Genomic DNA, 10,617 nt, shown 5'->3' on the forward strand with positions numbered 1-10,617 from the left:
AAATGGTGACTGCAGCCATGAAATCAAAAGATGCTTGCTCCTTGGAAGAAAAGCTGTGAAAGCCTAGACAGCATACTAAAAAGTAGAGACATTACTTGCTGACAAAGGTCTGTATAGCCAAAGCTATGGTTTTTCCAGTAGTCATGTATAGATGTGAGAGTTGGACCATAAAGAAGGCTTGATTGCACGAGAATTGATGCTTTTGAACTGTGGTGTTAGAGAAGACTCTTGAAAGTCCCTCGGACAGCAAGGAGATCAAACCAATCAATCCTAAAGGAAATCAACCCTGAATATCCATTGGAACGACTGATGCTGAAGCTGAAGTTTCAGTCCTTTGGCCACCTGATGCGAATAACTGACTCATTGGGAAAGACCCTGATACTGGGAAAGACTGAAGACAAGAGGAGAAAGGGGTGACAGAGGAAGAGATGGTTGGATAGCATCACCAACTCAATGAACATGAATGTGAGCAAACTCTGGGAGATAGTGAAGGACAGGGAATTCTGGCATGCTGTAGTCCATAGGGTTGCAGAGAATCAGACATGACTGAGTGACTGAACAACAGTTCAAACTCATGTCCATTGAGTCAATGATGCCATCCAACCATCTCATCCTCTTTGCCCCCTTATCCTCCTGTCTACAATCTTTACCAGCATCCGGGTCTTTTCCAATGAGTTGGCTCTTCCCATCAGGTGGCCAAAGTATTGGAGCTTCAGCTTCAGCATCAGTCCTTCCAGTAAATATTCAGGACTGATTTCCTTTAGGATTGACTCCCTGATCTCCTTGCAGACCAATGGACTCTCAAGAGTCATCTCCTGCACCACAATTTGAGAGCATCAGTTCTTTGGTGCTCAGCCTTCCCAACTCACATTTGTATATGACTATGGGAAAAACCATAGCTTTGAGAGAGAGAGGCAAACATTTGAAGAATTCAAATTTGATGAAAATTACCAATAGCTACAAAAACACTCAATGAACTCCAGATAGAAGAAATATGAAGGAAACCACACTGAGGTACATCAATAACTGCTTAAAATCAGTGATCTTCAAAATGCACTATTTACAAAATGAGAAGTCAATTGACAGCCTGGGAAAATATATCAATTCACTTTGCAAAAAATATGTCTAATGAATTTATAAACATCAGCAATAAAGTCAGAAAATACAATTAAAGATTTACAGTAGCAATGAAAAATATAAGGTCATTGAAAATAAATCTAACAAAAGATGTTCAAAAAATTTATGAAGAAAACTAAAGGACCTTTTTGAAAGGCAATAAGAAAACCAAACGGAGTAACACCATGTTCACGGATAGAAAGTTTCAATACTGTAAAGTTGTACAGTATTGTACAAATTGATGTACAGCTTTATTACTTTTCCAATCAAGTCCTAATGGAATATTTTTACATAAAGCCAAAAAAGATTAGTAGCCAGATCCTATAAATCAATTAGAAAGACAAATGATTCAATAGAAAAAGTTTCGAAAACACAAACAAGCATTTCACAGAAAACACAAATGGCCTGTTAAATTTATGAAAATACACTTGGCCTTGTTAGTAGAAAAGGAAATGCAAATAAAACCACAAATTACCATTTCATGCCCACTGGTTTGGAAACATTTTTAAAGACTGACAAAATGTTGGCAAAATGGAACTAGTACACCGCCGTGGGACTAGATGTTAGTACACTCACTTTGAAGAAGAATTTTACATTATTTGTGAAGGTGAACATTCACATACCCTTTGACCCAGCAATTCCACTCCTGGAGACATGAACAGAATATTCCCAGAAGCACTGTTTAAAATAGCAATAAAAATGGCAACAACCCAAATGTCCTTTACAGTAGAATGAGTAAAAGCTTATGGTTCAGTCACACAATAGAATACTGAAATGAAACAGAAGACTACAGCGACTACAGCTCTGTGCAACATGGACTGTATTTTCTAAGGATGACTGTCACAATATATCCTGTCCTACATGTTCTCTCCTTCTTAGATGCCAATGACATGAATTTTAGCTCTTTTTATACAGTCCCCTGGGTCTCTGGGGTTCTTTTCACTCTTTTTTTTTCCAGTTTATTTTCTCTCTGTTGTCCAGATTGGGCAGCTTCGTGGATTCTTTCTTCTATCCCCTTCCATTTTGCTACTGAACACATCTACCAAGTTTTTTATTTTGGTTGTTGAATTTTTCAGTTCTAAAATATCCATTTGGTTCTTCTTTGTATATTTCTTTGCTGAGATTTTCTCTTTTTCTGCTTGTTTCAGATGTGCTCACAGTCGCTTCCTAAAGCATTGTATGATGCCTGCTTTTAAATCTTAATCAGATAACATCACTGGAATCTTGAGTGTGGTATCTATTAATATTTTTTTTTCCTTCAGTGTGAGATCTTCTTGGCTATTGGTGTCACAAGTAATTTTCTACTAAAACCTGGGTGCTTTGGCTATTAGATTATGAGACTCTGGATCTTATTTAAACTTCTGGTTTTAGCTGGTTTCCTCTAACACTGGTCCAGCAGAGGAGGGGAGGTGCTACCTCATTAAGGCAAGGCAGGGTTAGACATCCAGGTTCCCCACTCTGCCTCCATAGTAGTCAGCTCAGGCTTCCATAGCAAAATACCACAGACTGGGTGTCTTAAACAACAGAAATTTATTGTCTCACATTCTGGAGATTGGAAAGTCCAAGATCAAGGTGTTGGAGTTTGATTTCTGGTGAGAACTCTCTCCTTGGCTTGCAGCTGGCCACCTACTCACTCCTTCCTCCCATGGCCTTTCCTCTGTGTGTTTACATCCCAGGTGTCTCTTCCTCTTCTTATAAGAACATCTATTGGACTAGGACGTCACCTTTATGACCTTGTTTAACCTTCATTACCCCCCTAACAGCCCTATCTCCAAATATTGTCTTATCAAGGGTTACAGCTTCAGCTTATGAATGGGGGTGGCACAATTCAGTTCATAACAGCCTCCACTGACTCTGGAGTTGGGGGTATTATCTGTTATTGCTGGGAGGGCATGAGAGTTTCTGGCTTCCACTAGACCTCCCCGGCTGGGAGGAGTGGGTGTGCTGCCCCCCATAAGACCTCTACTTACACTATACTATTCAGGATAGTGGCAACCTCTGAAGTGGTGAGAGGAGATATGATTTGGGAAAAGACACAAAAGGCTCCAAGGAATTGGATGTGTTTTATTTTCTAGTTGTGAAATAAGTATCTTGGTATTAATTATATTATTATTATTTAAACTGTAAATATGTTATCTATGGTATAGCCTTTTTTTCTTTTTAAAATTTATTTTTTAATTGATGGATAATTGCTTTACAGAATTTTGTTGTTTTTTGTCAAACCTCAACATGAATCAGCCATATGGCTGATTATGTTACAGAACAACAAAATTCTGTAAAGCAGTTATCCTTCAATTAAAATATTCCAGAATTCAAAGAATTAAAAAAAAAAGAAAAACCTAACCACAACAAAATAGAAATACGGTCTCTCTACTTAGAATATTTATAACATAGCTGAGGTGCTCAGAAATAACCATCTACCATCTGTGGTACTTCTCTGGTGGCTCAGAGGGTAAAGCATCTGCCTGGAATGCGGGAGACCCAGGTTCGATCCCTGGGTCAGGAAGATCCCCTGGAGAAGGAAGTGGCAACCCACTCCAGTACTCTTGCCTGGAGAATCCCATGGAGGGAGGAGCCTGGTAGGCTACAGTCCATGGGTTGCAAAGAGTCAGACACAACTGAGCAACTTCACTTTCACATGTGCCAGGCAGGGCTTCCCAGGTGGCGCTAGTGGTAAAGAACCTGCCTGCTAATACAGGAGATGTGAGAAACTCAGGTTAGACCCCTGGGTTGGGAAGATCCCCTGGAGGAGGGCATGACAAGCCACTCCAGCATTCTTGCCTGAAGAATCTCCATGGACAGAGGAGGCTGGCAGGCTATAGTCCATGGGGTCATAAAGAGTCAGACATGACTGAAGCAACTTAGCATGTACACACACATGGGCCAGGCATTGTGCTGAGCACATCACATATATCGTTTTACTTATTCTACACAATCCATTTTATGGATGAGGACGCTCAGGCTCCAAAGAAGTCAGAATCACAGAGATGAAATTCAAGCCCAGACCTGTCTGCAGAGCCCATACTCTTCAAGCCCATAGCACCTTGAATGAAGTTAAAACTAATTAATATCATTTATCACATCGTCATGTGCCACTCACCTGCCACCACTAATAAAATCTGACAGAGAACATTAGACTTTACCATTTCAGACACAAGGGAAGCCTCTAAGTTTAGGGTGTGTTGTAAAAGTCGCTCAGTCATGTCTAACTCTTTGAGATCCCATGGATCTCTAGCCTGCCAGGGTCCTCTGTCCATGGAATTCTCCAGGCCAGAATACTAGAGTAGGTAACCATTCCCTTCTCCAGGGGATCGTCTCAATCCAGGGATTGAACCCAGGTCTCCTGCATTGCAGGCAGATTCTTTTTGATCTGAACCACCAGGGAAGCCCGTGTGTGTATGTGTGTGTGTATAATTTTATTTATATATTTAAATATATATTTGTATTTTTATACACTGACGTGGATTTACTTTCATGTTAAACACCTTATGAGACACATGCACTGCCGTATGTAAAATAGGTAGCTAGTGGGAAGCTGCTGTACAGCACAGGGAACTTGGCTTGGTGCTCCGTGATGCCCTAGAGCAGTAGAACAGGGGGTAGAGATTAACTGCTTTACAATGTTGTGTTCATTTCTGCTGCACAACAAAGTAAATCAGCTCCAATAAAAACTTAAAAAAAATTTATAATATTGTTAGCTTTAAGTTGTTTTTTTTTTTAATTAATTAGTTAATTTATTGACCATGTGACTGTGGAATCTTAGTTCTCTGACCAGGGATTGAATCTTGGCCCTTGGCAAGTGAGAATATGGAGTCCTAACTATGGGACTGCCAGGGAATCCCCTATTGTTATTTTAGTAAATATTCATTTATAATTATGTACATTTTAATCTTTTGCTACACCTTTATTCCTCCCTGCAGTTCACTCAGGGGTCATTTTCCTTCATCCTGAATTCCCATAAAAATTTCCTGTATGGCCAATGTGTACTAGTGACAAACCAATTTCTTTGAATTTTTGTCCACTTGACAAAATTTTGAACACATTTATTTTCCCTTCATTTCTGAAGGATATTTTTTCTGGGCATAGAATTCTAGATTGGTAGGGTTTCTTCTTTAGCACTTTAAAGATATCATTGCATTGTCTTCTGGCTTCCATAGTTAGCCATCAACTGTACTGTTAACTGGTTACTAACTCTGTCTCTTTAAAAATATGATCACTTTAACAAAGAGCTAATGCACCTCAGTAAGGACCCAGTGTAGCCAAAAACAAGTTAATTTTTTAAAATATGGTTGCTTTTAAGATTTTTGATGGGCCTAGGTATAGTTTTCTTTATACTTATAATATTTGGAGTTTGTTTTATTCAAGTTTAGCTTTGTTTTATTCAAATTTAGGTTTGTTTTATTTAGGTTTCTTTTATTTCAGTTTAATGTTAATCCATGCTGTGTTTCAGTAAGAACAATACAGATTCTGTATCTATGGCTCAAGTCATATAGGCAGTAGTATAAATTAGTTTCAAGTTAGACATACTGAATAAAGAGGCTGAGGGAGCAAAGGAGGGAAGGGCTGGGGTCCAGTGGGAGAAGAAACAAAGAACTGAACATGCATGCTGGCTTTTCCATAACACCTTCAATGCTAACCTGCTTCAGAGGAAGAGCAAAAGGAGGCAAGAATGAGCAGCCACAATTGTTAAACTGTTACCAGCATCATACTTTTCAACATTTCAACAGAGTCTGAAACACTTTTAAATAGCAAAACCATTGCAAAAACCTCCCCAGACAACCTTTAACCACCTCTAGCTAAGATCCAATTAATTTTAAACATTGGTTTAAAATTCAAAGAATTAGAAAAAGGGAAAATGATACCACATACACCTCAGTCGTGTGATTAACCTTTCTCTTAGATGCTTGCATCACACAAAATTCTAACAGCTTTTGAATGTAATTTCCATTGCTAATGGTGATCTTGCGGCGTCTGCAAGAGACAATGCAGTAATGCTGAAAAAGCCTCTCTGCACTCCTGTTAGTGCTCTTAAAGATCCTAAAAGCTGGGACCAGTAAAATCCACAGAAACTCACTCTTGCCTTTAAGAACTTTAGAAAACCGTTAACAACAACAACAAAAAGACCAACAGGGCAGGAACTAAAGTCTGAGGCCATACGTAAAAGTCAGGTTTGGTGGTTCTCAGTAACAATGGGGGAATTTCCAAGATGGGTAGGATGGGAATGTCTGGGGTAGTCAGAGATGGTTTCTCATGTTGGCTTTTCTGTGTCACCGATTATCATCTTCCACATCCTGCAGTGCTTCTTTATTCCACTCTTCACCATCACCCTGCATGTCTGAAGTCCATAGTGTCAGATCATCACTAACAACTGTGTGATAGGTGGAGCGTCCTTACAGCTCTCCTCACTCAGTGTGCTCAGTTCTGCAACTGCCTCATTAAAAGCTGCTTTTGTCAACCTGCAGGTATGCTCAGGGGAATTAGGAATTTCATAGTAGAATATGGAAAAATTGAGAGCAAGGCTAAGTGAATGGGACGTGTCGATGGAAGTTCTGTCACGGCAACAGCACTAGCAGCTTTATAAGCCATCAAGCTGTTCTCCTGTGCTAGTCCCTTTTCATTTTATCACAGAAAAGCTTGGGCTCAGCCAGTGTTAGGGACTGGAATGAGGTGTTCATCCAGTACACCCAGAATGTCACAACGGATTAACTGTAGCTCGGTCTCAACCATTTGCCGATATTCCCAAATCATTTTTAGCTTGTCTTCTCCTCCCTTGTTTTCTTCTTTGTTGTGGGTTATTCTCCAGGAAGCTCTTCTACTTCTGATCACAGTTTTTATATGCACAGATAGGAGGTTTCTTCCTTCAACTGTCAACTCCACATCCGTCCCTGCTACTTTCTTCATTGATTTCACCATTCCACCGCATTGCTCAGCCTGCTCGGCCTGCTTTGCCTGATACACCAGATTGCGAAGGATGGAAGCAGATAGTGTCTCCCACTCTCAGCCTCTCACTCCACTTCTGAGCAACAAAAATGGCAGTGTCTCAATCGTCACTGATATTCATGAATCTGTGGCTTGATGCCTTTCATCATATTTAGAAAATTCTCAGTCATTATCTATTCAAATATTTGAGCATGTCCTACTATCTCTTATGCTCAGCTCTGTTTATTCCTCAATTCCTTGTCACTCTGTGCTTCAATCCAGATAATATCTATTGATTGGTCACTAATCTTGTCTTCTCTGTATACAGTGTCCTGTTAAACCCATTCAGTGAGTTCTTAATTTCAGATATTTTGCAGTCTAAAACACCAATATTTTTCATTCTTACAGATTCAAGTTTTCTCTTTAAATACTCAAGCTTTTCACCCATTTGGTCCATCTTTTGCTCTATTCTCTTTAACATATTATCCTTACTTATTTTAAAACCTTTGTTTGAGATGTCACCTCCTATTTGGTCTAGTTGGCTGCATCTCAGTTTGGAAAATGGCCTCAGGAAGAAAGTTGGTTAAACATGGGGTTCGCTTTGTGTGTCCTCCATCTGTCGAAGATCATAGCCCTGTTTTGCCTGATGTCCAGTCCCTGCAAACTATTGTTGTTTACACTGCTGTGATGAAGAGAAAAGTTGAACATATGGCATGGGGGTGAGGATAGGGGCTGTGTAAGAGAAGTGGACAGACCTTGAAGGATCAAGAGGTGCCATAGAATTATCCGCCATGCCCAGTTGTCCTGACTCCATAGTGCCCTGAACCCAGCACCAGACTCCAGCCCCAGGGCCCACATAGCAGGGAGAGTAGAGTGGCAAGAAAGTGGCTCCAATGGACCACAGGGGTCTCTGCAAATGACTGGAAGAGGGACCAGGGCAGCAAGAATAGTCTTTGGGCCTCAGTTTCTCAGCCAGAGGGGCCATGTGGGAGAACCTAGGAGGAGGATGGGGCAACTTTCTTAGAACTGCCATCCAACCAGAGGAAGCCAGTATTCCATGTCTACCCAGGGCACTAGGGCCCTCCCTACTGTCTTCATTTATTTGCATCTTTTTGCATGTCATTTGTCATTTGCATAGGGTCTCATTTTATGTCAAATTCATAGTCTCTGCTTATTCCTCCCTATTTGGGTATAGGGAAAAGTGGACCTTCAGCTAAATTCTCCTTGGGGAATTTTATTTTAACTCTTAGTATACTACCAAGGTCATTTAGACTGAATTTTAATTTTTAAGCTCCCTTTCTGAGCAGCTTTAACTATTAATAAGGATTGATTATTTGATGACTACAGGGGTCTTCCCAAAACCAAAGAGAGATTTAAATTATTTTTTAAATAGAATAAAGCTTGTTCTCTCTTCAGTTCAGTTCAGTCACTCAGTTGTGTCCGACTCTTTGTGACCCCAGGAATCACAGCACACCAGGCCTCCCTGTCCATCACGAACTCCCAGAGTTCACTCAGACTCACATCCATTGAGTCAATGATGCCATCCAGCCATCTCATCCTCTGTCGTCCCCTTCTCCTCCTGCCCCCAATCCCTCCCAGCATCAGAGTCTTTTCCAATGAGTCAACTCTTCGCATGAGGTGGCCAAAGTACTGGAGTTTCAGCTTTAGCATCATTCCTTCCAAAGAAATCCCAGGGTTGATCTCCTTCAGAATGGACTGGTTGGATCTCCTTGCAGTCCAAGGGACTCTCAAGAGTCTTCTCCAACACCACAGTTCAAAAGCATCAATTCTTCGGTGCTCAGCTTTCTTTATAGTCCAACTCTCACATCCATACATGACCACTGGGAAAACCACAGCCTTGACTAGACAGACCTTTACCAAAACGATCCACTGGATTCTTTATAAGCCCAAAATATATCAATTACTGTATTGATCCATTAGATCCTTTGTAAATTCAAAATATATCCTAGATCTTAAAACATTTGCTATTTCATCCTCTTAGGAACTACTTTTCACCATCACTCATTAATTATTCTCAATCATGCTTTTTAAAAACAGAGACTAAAGTAATAAGAAAACAAGAGAACGATGGAATTGCCTGGGAAATTCAATGGTGATATGAATCATTGCTATTCTACCATCTTTGAGTTTTCTTATTGCTCTGTCCGAAGCATTGGATATCTTTCAAGAAGGCATAAACAAGTCGGTCTGGAAACCTTATCTTTGTTCATTTGTTTGTTTTAGCTTTCATCACACAAGATGAGAGTTCAGAATATTTCATTTTCCTACAAAGAAGAAAGAGAAAAAAACCAGCCATTTCACAGTTTCTGAGCTATCTGTAGATGAATGCAACGTGAAGCAGCCTCTCTAGACTACAGTGATGATGGTGCATGAGTGCCCAGTTGCTCAGTCGTGTCCGACTCTTTGCAACTCCATAGACTGTAGCCCGCCAGGCTCCTCTGTCCATGGGATTTTCCAGGCAAGAGCATTGGAGTGGGTTGCCATTTCCTTTTCCAGGAGATCTTCCCAACCCAGGGATTGAACTCAAGTCTCCTGCAGCTCCTGAATTGACAGGCAGATTCTTAACCACTAAGCCACTTGGGAAGCCTAAAAATGATGGTAAATTTATATATAAGCGAAGTTGAAGTCTATGAATCTTCAGATATCTTAGAAGAATTTTCTCGAATTCAAGAATTGCCCCCACTTCTGCAGAGAGTGGGGAGCTGGAGACCGGAGAGGAATGGTTCTTTTTCAGGGTCACTCTCTTCTTGGTCTGTCCTGTTTCACAGAAATGTGTGACTCAGCCTGCCTTTATCATGGCATACAGTAGGTGCTGCCCTGCAAGCTGGAACAGGGCCAGCCCTAGGAGTAAGGAGGCTGTCCAAAGCCCCACTCCTGAGACCTGGCACTCGCCCAACTCATCTGCTACCCTTCCTTGGGCCTTGGGGCTCTTGAAGCTGTGGTTTTCCTCTGGGTGGTGACTCAGTGCCCAAGGCCTGCCCTGCATATGAACCTCCCCTTCCTTGGGCCTCACTGACTGCCCTGAACCAGAGGCAGCTGTGGTTTCTCCTAAAACAGCAACCACAAACTGCCAAGCCCACCCCACCTACCCTCCACCAGCCACTCCACCCCTCAGGGCCCTAGACCCAACCTTGGGGTGTCAAAGGAAAGAGAACAGAAGGGAGGCTGAAGACTCCCATGAGATGTGGAGTTTATGAAGAGCTTTGCCTTTTATAGCACGAGTGTCAAAGATATACCCGTTTCATAGATGGGGAGAATAAGGCCAAAATATTTTAGGGTCTTCTTTCAAATTAATTTATTCATTCCTTCAGCTAGCATTCCTCAAAAGTCCACAAGGACACAGGAGAGTAGACGCTGAGATGTGATGCCCACATTTCCCTTCAGGGAAGGACTTGGTGTCTGGGGGCCAGGGCAGGAGGACTGTAGCTGTCAGCCCATCCAGGGATCACTTCAGCTGCAGATACTTGCTTTACCCTGGGCCATGCCCTTCTCTGGGCAATCTGTTTCCAAAGACTAATCTAGCTGGGGTGCAGAGGCCCAGCTATTTCAGCTCAGTATGGG

At 41.4% G+C, this 10,617-nt stretch overlaps 1 pseudogene; it reads right to left on the minus strand.

The window, feature by feature from the left end:
* LOC132658083 (14-3-3 protein epsilon-like) overlaps positions 1 to 7,282 on the minus strand; it is a 42,486-nt pseudogene extending 35,204 nt beyond the window's left edge.
* Between the last annotated feature and the right edge of the window lie 3,335 nt (positions 7,283 to 10,617).

The sequence above is a fragment of the Ovis aries genome, chromosome 18 (assembly GCF_016772045.2).
Source record: "Ovis aries strain OAR_USU_Benz2616 breed Rambouillet chromosome 18, ARS-UI_Ramb_v3.0, whole genome shotgun sequence".
Taxonomy (NCBI): Eukaryota; Metazoa; Chordata; class Mammalia; order Artiodactyla; family Bovidae; genus Ovis; species Ovis aries.